Here is a 15,343-nt window from a genome sequence, read left to right as displayed (position 1 = left end):
GCCAAACCCGGCCCAGGTAAGGTCTGCACAGTCAAACTCTCACAGATTGGAGTTTTAAAAACACAGAGCTGCTCTGGAGGCAGAAATAATGTCATTGGTCAAGATAAACCTCAAACGGTGGAGCCAACGAAGGTTTTTGTGGCTACGTAACGTTCGACTGAAGCTCAGTGAATAAGGCAAGAATTAAGAGAGGAGGAAGCTAATATTATGAAGCCTAGCGCTCTGCTACTAACTGAAAAAATACAATCTATCCATACTAAGTTATCTAGGTTAGCAAGTTAGCTAGCTGACCTTCCTAGTTCAAACTAGCCATACTAGCCTATAGCTATCTAGATAAGCTAGTTAGCTAGCTGCTGATCATGAATGCCATGGCCATAAAACGTCAATGAAAAACCGTTGCACAAATGGTTCAAACTTAAGTCCCGCCCACAAAGGCTCTGATTGGCTCAATTGTTTCTCATAGCGAGAACAAGCCATTGACGAGGGAAACACCAGACTCTCTGAATCGCTCCACAAAATCTGAAAAGTTGGCGGGACCACATTCAGGAGTCTGGAACCAGGCGAGTTTTATTTGGCTCCGCCCACTGAGGTTTAACTCAACCATTGAGATTATTTCTGCCTCCAGAGCAGCTCTGCCTCTGAGAAATGTCTGTAGGACTAAAACACTCTCAGTTCTCACAAGGAAATGAAAACTGTACCAAACAAAACGAGTGCTGCCAGTGAATTGTAAAAGAAGGGCACTTTCATAAACTTTACATGTCTTTCCACAGAGAACAGAATCTTCTCAAGGGTTGTTTTTCTTCAGAGCGCTCTGTTAGGAGATACTGACATGTTGCTGTCAGGCAACTCTAAGGGACCATCCATAATCAGAGAAAAAAGACTCTTTCATGTGTGACAGTGACAGCGAGTGATGATGTTATCCTGAGGATGCCAGCCAGGCGTGTGTGTGTGTGTGTGTGTGTGTGTGTGTGTGCGTGTGTGTGTGTGTGTGTGGGATGGGGGGTGGTTTGAAGACATCTTGAGTTTAACACAGACTGACACAGATGTCCAGCAGGCCTCACTGGTGTTACAACATGGATTCTGTAGAGAGCACTAAAAACCATGATAACCACTTTCTATTGACTATTAAAAAGATTATGCAAAAAATAAAAAAAGTCCATCTTTACAAGTAATATATTCTCTTAAAACAAGTGAAAGTGTCAGTATCTTTCAACAGGCAGATTAAAGGACTACTCCAACTTTTTGGGAGTTTGGCCCATTGGTCTCTTTACCCAATATGTGATGAGAAGATTTCCAAATCTTCCAAATCAAAGTCATCTCAGTCTTCGGTCTGTGTCTTTAACATACAGTATGTTAAGCAATCGAAGGCAACTAGCATTAACCTAAATAAAAAAATGAGAACTTGCAGCAGCTCTAAAGCTGATGTTTAGTTCATTTTAATGACAGGCGTCTAAACCTGCCAGGCTTGTTTAGGGCAGTGATTCTCAATCTTTTTCATATCAAGACCCCTAATTTAGTCCATATTAGAGCCACGGACCCCCATTTGATGAGATCTGAAAATATTTTTATTGTCACATAGGATTTTGTCCAGAATCCCATGGCTATCTGTATTGTAGGTAGAGAGATAACAGTGAAACTATGATCAAAACAGTCATTCTTCTACATTCTCTAATTGTGTTAACTTCTTGTTAATGAAATAATGGTGAGGTTTAACAATTCATCAATTTGCTGGGGACCCCCTGGAACCGCCTCAAGGACCCCTTGTGGTCCCCGGACCCCACGTTGAGAACCACTGGTTTAGGGGATTGGTAAAATAGCCTGACAGCTAGTTTTTTGTAATCGACTTCACTCATGATGAAGATTGCAATTTTCCTTTCAGATTAATCTACAGGCCATAAAATAAAAACCAATACCAACTTTGGATTACTAACAGGTTATCTTCATATTGTGGATAATGCCAGTTGCCTATGATTACTTAACATACTGTATGCTAAAGTGTATGTGCATCAGACAGAGCTACAGTGATGATTTTGTTACCAATCCTCTTGTCAGTGGGAGTTTGGCTCATTGGTCGCCTTATCCAATATAAGGCGACCAATGAGCCAAACTCCAAAAAAGTTGATGTAGGCAGAACTCCACATTAGAATAAAAAAAATGTCACTTTATTCAAGAAAATCATCATGGAAGTTGATGTGCATCTGAAATTAGTGGAATTATTTTTCTCCATGAGCAGATTTTTTAAGATTCAACATGAGATTCAATCATACCTGCCAACATTAGGCTGTGAAAAAGAGGTAGATTTTCTTACGAATGGATAGGCTATACATTGTCTATTGTCGGGGGGGGGGGGGGGGGATCAAAATCTGCCTTTAACAACTATTTTCTGGTGCGTTTTGTGACCTCTCACAGAGATTAATAGCCAGATAAGATACAGATAAGCAAGCATTCAGTCAGTGTCGATATTTCTATATTATGTCACTTGGTTTATACAAAATAGCTTGTAAATAGCTATTACATCTACAAGTTTGCTGATGTGGCTCGCGGTTAGAAAGGGGAAGGTCTCGCACCAAGTGGACTGACATTTGGAAGCGTATTTCTTCTTCTTGGGATCTGTTTCAGCGGCAAACTGAGCGGAGCGGAGCGACGAGTGACGCACGTCAGGCAGGGTCGTCTGAGCACGCTCACCTCTGCCTCTGGGCTGGGTTGCCAGGTACCACGTCACATATCCCCCACAGAAACTGAGAAACACCCATTTGATTTGTATCACTATGAAATTAGGGAGATTAACGGGAGAAATTACCAATCAGGAGCACAGCGGGAGAAAGGGTTAAAAATAGGGAGACTCCCACGAAAATCGGGAGTGTTGGCAGGTATGGATTCAATGACTTGTTAAGATGAATAGTTTTTGCAATGTTCTATTGAGTAAGTTTTATTCAGGCTACTGTCCTTGAAAAAGTATCGTAAGTTTTATTCAGGCTACTGTCCTTGAAAAAGTATCATAAGTTTTATTCAGGATGTAAAAACACAAGAGGTGTCGCTTTGGGTTTCTCATTTTGGAAGGAAACTCCTCATGGTCATGGAAGTAAATGATGAAAACCAGAGACCAAAGATGAGAAATGACAACCTTGGAATTATAGGCTTCCATTTTGGTCAAAAATGAATTATTCATTTCATATAACATCATTTCATCATGCGGCTCAAGTTAGATTTTTGAAAATGTTCCATTCAAAAATGTTTCCTTCAGCGGGCAATAAACCAAAATAAAATGGTTATATTAGTTTTTCTCTATGCAACGTCAAAACTTTGACACTCGGCATCTCAAAGCTACACTGAATAGCGATGGATACATTATAATTTCCATCTTATTCGATGTCCAGGGCTATGCAAACATCCTCCTCTGTCTCTCTTGTGTATGCATTTTTAGAGACACACACACATTGTGCCCATTTGCTGACAGGGGGAATCGAGGTCAACAAAAGCACAGAAAATATATTTGACTTTCATTTGAGCCGATTTGTTTGAACTTCCTCCAAGGTGATGAGGTTGGGGGGGGGGGGTGGGGGGGGGATGCCAGTCAAGTTTCGGCCAGATGATTGACGCCGGCTTGAGAGTTGCGGGTTCAGACACACACACATCTCGGGGCGTTGCAGGCTGAAATGGAGTGACAGCTCCTCAGACAGGTCGACCCCCCCCCACCCCTACTCCAACCCCCCAAACCCCCCCCGTCCCACTCCCAGTCCTTACCGTAACTACGCTCCGCCTATGACTCTTAAACCCCAGATACATCAAGCCTCCACCGGCCACCAACTGCCCACGCCGGGCTGTCATTCTCACCAACTAACCCCCCTCTACACACACACACACACACACACACACACACACACACCCTCAGAGCTCTTTCAGACACAATCTTACCACATTCAAGTGACAGGTAGAGGACACATTAGAAAAAAAAAAAAAAAACCCACCAAGTGCTCCCGGCTCTAATGGAGTCACTTAACGCCTTCAGCCGGATCTGCGTGTCCTCAGCCTTCGATACTCATCAGCCGGAGAATTATATAAGACGGCAATCAATTCCCTGATCAAAATGAAAACGTGGCAGATGATTAACGAGACCATTATCACAAGAATAGAAAAATATGTTCACTGTTCCGCTCCACAGACAAAAGAATTCATGTGTCTAATTTACGCTTGATTACTAAAATCTGGTAATTTTGCATGAGGGAATACAGAGAGTATAGACAATGTATAAACATGGTCGGAATTTGCATACTGTTACAGAAAAAACAGGTAAAACTCAATGCTAGGGGCCCTTCTTTTAGAGGGAAGTTTTTCAGCCAGTTTTTGGTTTAGTATTGTTTTGTTTGCACATACAAATGATTAAAAAAAAACTGTGAAAAGAGAGGAGAAGTGAGATAAAGAAACCCCGAGGAGTTTCTTCAAACCTCTCAACCTCTCTAGTAGAAAAAAAGAGAAAAACTCAAGGTGACAAGCTTGAGACGGAGGTGAATCAGACAACAGAAACCAAATGACATCAAAGCTCAAGGAGGAAAACGGTCCAAAAAAAACCCCCAGTAAAATAAGCATAAATAGACAGGGAAATAAAATAAATACAAATAGCCCCGATGCAGAGAAAGTGAGTGTGTCAGTGAGAGGGAGGGTGTGTGTGTGTGTGTGTGTGTGTGTGTGTGAGAAGATACATGTTTAATGTGTATTAATGGTAAATCATCTGTACCAATCTGTTTCTCCACTCTGGTGACTACTCTCTCTGGTGGTCTTTGAGGCCACTGTGGCAAACACATGTATAAAAGCCAATCACTGATTTGACATGAATATCATAACAAGGAATAATCCATATCATATCGTAGCAGCATCAACCCTCTAACACATGGAAATGAGGAACCAGCGGTCTGCACTGCAAAAATGTTGAACTGACTCATATTCACTTAAAATCTTATTTTTCTTCAAACAAACAAACAAAAATCTTTTAATGCCTGGAGATAATTCCACTTTGTTCCAATCCAGTTTGACTTGAATCAGGAATTTTATAGAAACAAGTGTCAATGTCTTGAAACAAGGTAGAATAAGGCAGATCACCACTATCAAGAAAATGACTTTGTTCAAGAAAATTCATGAAGGATTTGATCAGAACCAGGTGAAATTATCTCTTACTTGTGAGAAATTCTCTGACCTTTATCCATTCAAAAATATATATTTTAACACACAGTATGTGTTAGCATGGATACCCAGGAAACATTTTGGTGTTTGGTGCTATATGAACATAGCACCGAAATTAAAGTTGAGACATGAGATGTCGGTAGTCGTCCAGAGCTTCTACCTGCATTGTTTTGTGAAATCAAAACAGTTTTGGAAAGCTGTTCTAATCTGAATATTTACCATGCCATAATGTAATTGTGAACATTTTGTGCTTGTTTGGGTTCCTCCTGCATGTTGTCATAGGTCAAATGCTTTTGCAGGGTAGCTGTAATAATTCTTTTTAAACACTCATCTGAAACACAGAAGTGGATTTTAATGTGGAGAGGGTATTAATGCACAGGGTAGAAGAGGGTATTAATGTACAGGGTAGAAGAGGGTATTAATGTACAGGGTAGAAGAGGATATTAATGTACAGGGTAGAAGAGGATATTAATGTACAGGGTAGAAGAGGATATTAATGTACAGGGTAGAAGAGGGTATTAATGTACAGGGTAGAAGAGGATATTAATGCACAGGGTAGAAGAGGGTATTAAAGGAAAACTTCGCCAATTTTCAACCAGCATTGTATCATTACAATAAATCATTACAACAAAAGCTAAGCTGCTAAGTTTCTCCGTGATTCATCCAGAAGAGCTGAATCTAACACAAAAAAACAACTAGCTTTACAATATAATGTCGGAGCAGAGATGTGGCGCCACTATTACAACTTGTGAGGCCGAATATAGAGCTGTGGAATCAGACAAATCAGAGTGTGGAGGAGAGGGCGACCACGGGAGCTGTGACAGCCTCAGCCGAGAGAGACGCTCTGCACCGGGGGGCTGAACAGCTGTGAACGCCCGGTGATGATCGTCAGGGGAACAGACAGAAAACTCCGCGCTGCAACAAACTTCACGGTGCTTTGGTGAACCTGACTTTGTTTTCTGACGGAATATTATATCGGACTTTGCCAACTCTGGTGTGTTTGTTTTATGATCCTTTGAAAACGGGTGCGATTTATCCAGACTCGATGAGGAAAAACGTTTTGTAAATGAAAATAAGCCTCAGTAAAGAGATATAATGCTGCTTTGTCTCTGCTAACTTTGTCTTTGGTGCTACACTGACCGTGAACGCACCGTCAGAGTCAGTGATGTGCGCAATGCATTCTGGTTGTTGTAGGATTCCCCCTTAAGAGCGATATGGGGAATCTACAGCCGTTTTCTCAGTTTTCTCTGGTCATAGGGCTCCAATTTTAAAAATAATTGCACGTTTCTACTACATTGGTGACCTAGTTTTAATAAATCATCATGTTCACAGCAGTGAAATAGGCCTTTAATGTACAGGGTAGAAGAGGATATTAATGTATAGGGTAGAAGAGGATATTAATGTACAGGGTAGAAGAGGATATTAATGTACAGGGTAGAAGAGGATATTAATGTACAGGGTAGGATAGCTTGAAGTGGAGATAAAGTGGAGATAAAGTGGAGATAAAACAGAAAAGAGAGAAGAGGGAAAAAAGTCCTTGTTCATCAGTCTCTGTCTGTCTGTCAGTCTTTCTGTGAGCATCAGGAGGGAGAAAGGAGCTCAGCAGGAATTAGCTCCACCACATATCACTGCTGTTGGATTAAATCCCACAGCTCTGATCTTGGTGTTTTTCTTTTCCTTACCTGAATTTCAAGTCAGCATGGTCGTCTATGTGTCGCGTGAGTTTCATGTAGTAAAATGCACTTGTATGTTGAGTCATATATTCCATGTGTCACTTTTTTCTAGGTCTATTAACTGGCCTTACCTGGCTCGTTTGTGTATTAATTGCTGTCATCGGTGACGGGTATTTATATTTGTACGTAGATGTGTAGCTGATGTCTTCTGTCCTGTGTCAAATTATTTTGCTCATATGGCAGGAATAAAATCGGATATTTAATCTTCAGAAACAGATGTCAGTTTGAGTAAAACATACAGTATATGGTCAAATAAATGTAGAATTGGGGGCGTCCTGGTGGGCTCAGTGGTCTAAGACACATGAACTACCAGTCAAAAGTTGGACACGCCACATTTTTCTTAACTTTTACAATTTTGCACATTTTAGAATAATAGTAAAGACATCAAAACTATGAAATAACACAAATGGAATTATGCAGCGACCAAAAAAGTGTTAAACAAATCAAAACTCTCTTATATTTTAGATTCTTTAAAGTAGCCGCCCTTTGCCTTGATGGAAAGGCAAAGGCTTTGAAAATGAAATTCATACATAGGCACCAACTTTTTAACAACTATTTATATTTGTCTTTGTCTTTTCAAGCATTTAAGCAGAAGCCTTTAGATCAAAATGTCTTTAAGAGAATGAGAAACAGAACATTTAATCAGGTGGGTCCAGACTTTTCACAAGACTATCTAATAAAGGCAAAAAAATGCTAAAACCAAATCTTTAAAAAATAAGTTCAGAATTGTACCTTTAAACAATCAACTGCTGAAATAATATATTAGATAAAAAGATATATATTGGAATATGTTGTATAACAACTTATACTATGCTCTATTTTGTATGCAGAACATAAACCTGTCAAACTTAACAGAGGAAACCATTGAACTATAACTGCAGTTATTAGAATATTAAGCTTTAAGGCGTGAGCCAAGTGTGAGCCTCTGTGAGCTCACACTTGGCTTGAGGGATGTGCTGTACAGACTTACATTATGCATGACTTCTTCATGTTTCTGTATGGGCTGTATCCCTCAGCGATCGCGGTGCCAAGGCAGCACATTGCAGCAAGGAAGTGGAGGACTTGGGCAGAAATCATTTCCAGGGATTCCCATCTGAGACGCTGGCACTGACCCGAGATCAGAACAGTTTATTTTATTGAGAAATTATTAATTATCTTGGCAACACAAGATCATGAATATTATATTTGTAGCAGTAGAAAACAACTGTTCACTGCTATCATTATGCCTTGTTGCTGTTACTTTGCCTCATTGCTGTTACTTTCCCTCATTGCTGTTACTATGTCTCATTACTGTTACTTTGCCTCATTGCTGTTACTATGTCTCATTACTGTTACTATGTATCACTGCTGTTACTATGTCTCACTGCTGTTACTATGTCTCATTACTGTTACTTTGCCTCATTGCTGTTACTATGTCTCATTACTGTTACTATGTCTCACTGCTGTTACTATGTCTCACTGCTGTTACTATGTCTCATTACTGTTACTATGTCTCACTGCTGTTACTATGTCTCACTGCTGTTACTATGTCTCACTGCTGTTACTATGTCTCATTGCTGTTACTATGTCTCACTGCTGTTACTATGTCTCACTGCTGTTACTATGTCTCACTGCTGTTACTATGTCTCATTGCTGTTACTTTGCCTCATTGCTGTTACTATGTCTCATTACTGTTACTATGTCTCACTGCTGTTACTATGTCTCATTACTGTTACTATGTCTCACTGCTGTTACTATGTCTCACTGCTGTTACTTTGCCTCATTGCTGTTACTGTCTCATTGCTGTTACTTTGCCTCATTGCTGTTACTATGTCTCATTGCTGTTACTATGTCTCACTGCTGTTACTATGTCTTACTGCTGTTACTATGTCTCATTACTGTTACTATTTCACATTGCTGTTAGTCTCATTACTGTTACTATGTCTCATTACTGTTACTGTCTCATTGCTGTTACTATGTCTCATTGCTGTTACAGTCTCATTGCTGTTACTATGTCTCATTGCTGTTACTATGTCTCATTGCTCGCGTTCTCAGAATTTATTACTGTCCCTCGTCCTTCCACAGAATTTGGGAAGATGGCTTTTAGTTATTATGCTCCATGATCCTGGAATCAGCTCCAGAAAGATGCAAATCTGGATCACTTCATCCCAAAGTCTATTGCAGTCTTTGAAAACTGATGTTTACAGCTGTTTTACTTGAGAATGTATACTGTGTAATTTGTACATTTGTATGTATACCTTGTAATTTGTATATTGTGGTTTTGTATTGTAATATCTGCTTGTTGCCCTCTTGGCCAGGGCTCCTTGCAAAAAAAATTGGGCACAGTGTGACTCACCTGGTTAAATAAAGGAGAAATAAAAAATACAAACAAAAATTGCTGTTGATATGTCACAATGCTATTACTGTGTCCCAGTGCTGTATACATTGGTACCTGAGTGATAAGATTACTATGACTAAAATTCAACAATATCGTCGCACATTACTGCTGCTGTAAACGCCTGCATCACCATCAAATCATCATCATGACCAGCTCTATTCCCCGTGACATTACAGCTGTGGATACGACTGAAAAGTTCATAAAACAGTTTCTTTTGATTTCCTGAATAAGGAGTTAGTGTGTGTTAGTCAGTTAGAGGGAAGGACTGTTTGTCTCTCTTCATCTTGTCTGAGGCAGGGTGTCTGAAGTGTTGGCCAGAGGCAAGGTCTGACCTGTTACAAAACCACCTTGGGGCTGCTGGGCTGACAGCGAGGGCATGGAAGCAAGGATGGTGAATAAAATAGCTGTATACCTTTATCGTCTCTTTACCATCAGCGGAGAACACATCGAGGACAGTTTTTTCGACATGAATGCAAGTTTTTAACATGGTCGAGTAAATCTACATAAATCTGCAAAACTAAACTCTGTGTATTTCAACCAGTGAGTCGACCTATACTGCTCCGCCGGGGACTGAGCTCAGGTGAGAATTAAGTTTGTTTTTTTTTGTTTTTTTTCTCAAATTCCATTTTAGAATTTTTTCATCCTGGCAATTTGCTGATTCCGCCAACATCCGGAAGTTTATGTGGAACCAAACGCAGCCCAGCTTTCTCACTTTCTCACTGCTTTTTTGATTTGTCACTGCCTTTGTGCCGAGAAGATTTCCTGTCTGTGACCATACTTGACTCCAGAATTTCATTTGGGCAAATAGGTCATGTCAAAAGTGTCTCAATGTGTGGGACTCTCTTTTGTGATGCAGCCCTACTTTGTGATTTAGGCTGATGAGATGTTTTTTTATTTTTTTTTTATGATTTATTTATGGGTTTTTTCAGGTTTACAAATCAAACAGCATATCACAAACAAAACACAGGTACATCTCAATACAACACATGGAGCTTCACAGTTACAACAACAAAAGAGATTAACAAACAACAACATACTAACAAACTAAATAATAAATAAATAAATAAGTAAATACATAGAAGGGGAGGAAAATATATATTAAAAAAAATAAAATAAAAAAAGGGGGGGTATGAAGTAAGTTATGGTTAAAGAGAGGTTGTGGTGTAAATACAAAGGTCAGATAGGTAGGCAGGTCAAGGTCAATACTAAAGAGGGGAGAGATAGAGGTCTTTCAGTCGGGAGGTGGCGGGATAATTTGAATGCTATCTATATATTCTGAAAAGGGCTGCCAAATTTAATCGAACTTGGGTAGGGATCCTCGTAGGGTATGCTTGATTTTCTCCAGCTGCATAAAATGCAGCACATCCCCAACCCAACGAGAATGAGTGGGAACATAGGGACCCTTCCAATTCATAAGAATTAAATCGCCTTGCCAGTAGAGTTAAAAATGCTACAAAATCCAAAAAATATTTGGGCAGAGGTGACTCGGCTGGCAAGACTCCAAACATAGCAACAATTGGGGAGGGTTCAATGGGGACCGAGGTGACTTTGGACAGAGTGTCAAAAACAGACTCCCATAATGAAGAGAGAGAGGGACACAACCAAAACATATGATAAAGATCAGCAGGGGCCTGCCGGCATCTATCACATGTAGGATCAATGTCAGGAAAAATCTTTGCCAGCCTACACCTAGACTAATGTACCCTATGAACCACCTTACACTGCAGCACCCCATGTCTGGCACATATGGAGGAGCGGTGAACTCTGTAGAGGATAGCCTCCCAGGTCTTATGATCTAATTCTTCCCTTGATGAGATGTTTTTACACAAAAATCTTGGGTAGTGCAGATAATTTACTTTCAACCTGAGCCTTATTTTCCTTGTTTTTGCCATCATGATGATTGTGTTAACATTTTTTGAGATATCCACCATTTGAAAAAAAAGAGTGGGTATGAATATGATTGTGTGTATTTTTGTTATGCCATTAAAATGATTCTTACAACACAACCCCTGATAGGATGATGTAACATATCGGTGATGCCTGGGAGCGAGAACACCGGAGGGACTGCCCATTGTTCCGACGGCCCATTATTCCGAAACCCCAATAGTCTGAAAAATGTCCACCCATTGGACCGAAAGCCCATTTGTCCGTTATCCCGGAGGTGGTTGGGTTGAGGCATGGGGTCACTGAGGTCAGGGTTAGAGCAAGCTTACGGTCAAGGCTGTCAGAAGCCACGGTTGTGGATGGAGCCAGGCATGGAGTTTTCAGACTATTGGGTTTTCGGAATAATGGGCCGTCGGAACAATGGCATGGCACCGAACGCCGCTAGTCCCGTTCTAGACAAAGATGGCTCCACCATGTACTGTGAGCTTTACTTACATGGATTTTTAGTCTGTTTTGAAACACAAATCAAAAAACAAATGAAATTAAAGCTGCAAGCAGCGATGATCGGGCCCTCGCACCTTTGTGCACTTCGGGGTGTGCCACAGCCGCGGTGTCGTTACTGGACACTGACCGGTCGACGTGGCCCACACCATGAAAATTCCATGTAAATCATATGATGATTGTCACAAAAGGCTTACTTTCTGTTGCCAGTAGGTGGCGCAAAGACTATGACTCCTAATAAGCATCATCAAGGTCTTAAGACTTTTCTGACCACATTTGAGGTGGATCCCGTCAACCCGCTCGGAGGAGTACAGCAAAGTAGAAAACATGTAATTTCCTGTTGCCAGTAGGTGGCGCTATGACTATAACCGAATATCGACATGTAGATGTCTTCAGGCTGGGACACTTATCAAGCATGTGACGATTGGGGCAGATTTGACCATGTACAGTCCAGTTACAAACCACTTCCTATTTCGTGGCGAAACATGGAAATTCTACGCCTTTTATACGCGCTGACCAAGTTTGACGTGGATCCGGTTACCCCCCTAGGAGGAGGTCATTAAAGTACGACCCCTGCAAAAATGTCACAATAAATTCAAAATGGCGGACTTCCTGTTGGGTTTAGGGCATGGCACCAATTGACTTTTTTTAAAAGTCTGGACATGATACATGTGCCTACCAAATTTCGTACGTCTAGGGGGAAACGTACCACGAGGGCCACTTCGTCGAAATTTTGTAGGGGGTGCTAGTGAGCCATTTTGCCACACCCATGCACAAGACAAGACCCATAAAATATATAATTTTTCACCACTTCTGACGTGTGTGCAAAGTTTGGTGAGTTTTCGAGCACCTTTAGCCCCTCAAAAACACAATTTTTAATTTCACGAACGAAATACAATAGGGCTTCGCACCAAAGTCGGTGCTCGGGCCCTAATGACTGGAATCCACATCTAAAGGCTCTATTTTCATGAGTCACTGCAAAGCGTAGTCAGTGGTGCATGGTGTGGGAGCACAGGGTGCGGCGCCTGGTTGGATTAGGAAGAATACATTATCAGTAGGTGTGGTAGGGGCTGGGGTCAAGCATGACCAATCAAATCACCTCTTTTCCTTCAACTTAAAAACAGTGTGCTCTGCGCCATGGCGCTCTGACAGTTTGGTGATGGAGAGAACAGTCTGAAGCAAATCCGCCACAAAAGCTTCTCCCAAGAAGAAACGATGTCCCCCAAGAAGAACATCGCCACAAGCAAATATACGGCACCTTAAATTAAATTAGATTTGGAGGAGAAAACACATTTGATTACAGTGTTGCTCTGATCCAAGGAGAACCGTTAACCAATATAACATTATCACATTACATTATGTCATTTAGGAGACGCTTTTGGGGGCGTCCACCTGCCATGATGCTTATAGAGAATATGGCCACCTGCACAATCCCCACTCCATGTGTCATGGCGCACACTGACAGTTCTATGTTGGATGACAATCATTCAACCGCAGCCTCATGTGTATATTGTTATAATGAAAGAAAAATTTTGTATGTTTTTTCCTCCTTGAGGGATTTACAAAGACATCATTTCATTCACAAGAGGAACAGGATCTGTTCTTGCGCGCGTCACTTGGTAAAGCCATGAAAATCATCCTTGGTGTCATCCTTGAGACCAAAATTGCTCTGCGCTGCTTGATCATTACCGACTGCCTCCTGCTGCACCTCTCCTCCCGTTCAGTGCAGCCAAGTTTACGGTGAGTCATTGGTGAGAAAAAAAACTGGGTGCGCCTGACGAAAATGCCACTTCGCCATGAAAATAGAGTCCTTACAGTCACCATTCTAACTAATAAACTAGCTTTAATAAATTTGTAAGTTCTTTTTAATTTGTTCTAGCAGGGATTACTTGAATTCACATTGGTTACTCGGACACAGACTTGTGGACTGAAGACTTGAGACTGGACTTGGACTGGAGCTTTGGTGACTCGACAACACAGCGCTGCATGCTGGGATAGGCTCCAGCCCCCGCGACCCTGAAAAAGCAGGTAAAGAAAATGGACGGTACACAAGCCTACAACAAATGAGACCACGCAAAAGTGTAAACTGGGCCAAAGCTTTCCCCTGCAGCGTGAAAATGAGTTTGTTTCATGCGGATCCGTGTGGAAAATTTCCTCTTTGATTTCCTCGGCGTTTGGTGCGTTTTGCTGAACAAACAAGCCGCAGCGCCGACCTCAGCCCCTCATGTGGAAACAGGAGCTATAATCTGCTTGTTGACTGAGCCGAAAAACATGTAAACACATAAAATGTCACGGCGGCATGACCTAATCGTGTCGCCGGGAACAGCTGCCAAAAAATAAAGCCGCTGCACCGACCTTACCCACAAGGGACGAGAGACACTTTGAGAGTGCGGTCTGTGCCCCTCTCTCTCTCTCTTTCTCTCTCTCATTCACCCTCTCTCTCTCTCTTTCTCTCTCTCTCATACAAATTCTGTCTCTCTCTTTCCCTCTGGTTCCATCTCCCTCTCCTTTTTTTCTCTCTCTGTGATACATGTTTTCTCTATCTTTTTTCTGCAAATTACATGTACTTTCCCTCACAGTTCAGGTGATGTAATGCACCCTTTGTCAGCCAGGGGGCATCCTGGTGGATCAGATCAGTAGTCTAATCAGTGGTCTAAGGTGCATACCATGTCACTGTGGTGTCCTGGGTTCGAATCTGGCCTGGGACCTTTGTTGCATGTTATCCCCCCTCTCATCTTTCCTGTCTCTCTTCACTGTAGACTAATCAGTTATTTAAGTTTTTATTTATTTAAATATACACAAACAGACAGTATTATTACCTTTAGTTATAAAACATCCACAGGCCCATGGTAAATGCACATATTTAGGACAACCAAAATAAACATTTAGCAGTTATAGCAATACAACCAGATCATCACCGTGTCCCAGCAATAAGAGCGAAAGAGCGGTCCCATGACCTCTTACAGTTCTCACCTTCATCATTGGCTCTAGCTAACATGTGTTCATATCACTGTAGACTAATCTAAACTAATCTAATAAAGGCAAAATGCCACAAATCTTGAAACAAATACAAATAGGTCGCCTACAGAATTGAATAGACATGGTTAGCATGGCTAGCTTGTTTGCTAGCTAACCATAGTATCTGGTCAGCTAACCCTCACTGTCTTCTTCCTCACTCTATTACAAGTGCAAATACTCATCTAAAAATATACTCTAGTAAAAGTTGAAGTATCATTTCAAAACCTTTACTCGAGTCGAAGTATAAAAGTAGGATACATGGTCTTAAATTTGCCTAAAGTATAAAAGTAAAAGTAGTCGTCTAAAAAAGTGATTTCTAATCTTCTAAAATAGTAATTCACTAACGTTAACTCTCTGCTCTCTTGTTGCTTCTCTCTTCTTTCTGTTGCTTCTCTCTCTGTCTCTTTCCCTCCTTTTTGGTGTCACTTTGCTGAACAAGCAGCCAATCACATTTGGCTCCCAGAAGCACATTTGCTTCTGGGATGGAAGCTGTCTGATGCGGAAAATTATTAAAAATCCGTTGATAATTTCCCGAGAGTAAAAAGTCTGTTCTGAAAATGTAGTGAGTAGAAAGTATAGATTTTTCTTTTGAAATGTAGTGAGTAAACGTTTTAAATGAATGAAAAACTCAAGTAATACTTGAAAATACATA

The sequence above is a fragment of the Centroberyx affinis genome, unplaced genomic scaffold (genome assembly GCF_046629955.1).
Source record: "Centroberyx affinis isolate AG114_WGS23_722 - 3 ecotype Tasmania unplaced genomic scaffold, CSIRO-AGI_Caff_v1 ptg001679l_1, whole genome shotgun sequence".
NCBI lineage: Eukaryota > Metazoa > Chordata > Actinopteri > Beryciformes > Berycidae > Centroberyx > Centroberyx affinis.
The sequence above is the reverse complement of the archived record's forward strand: the minus strand, read 5'-3'. Positions refer to the sequence as shown.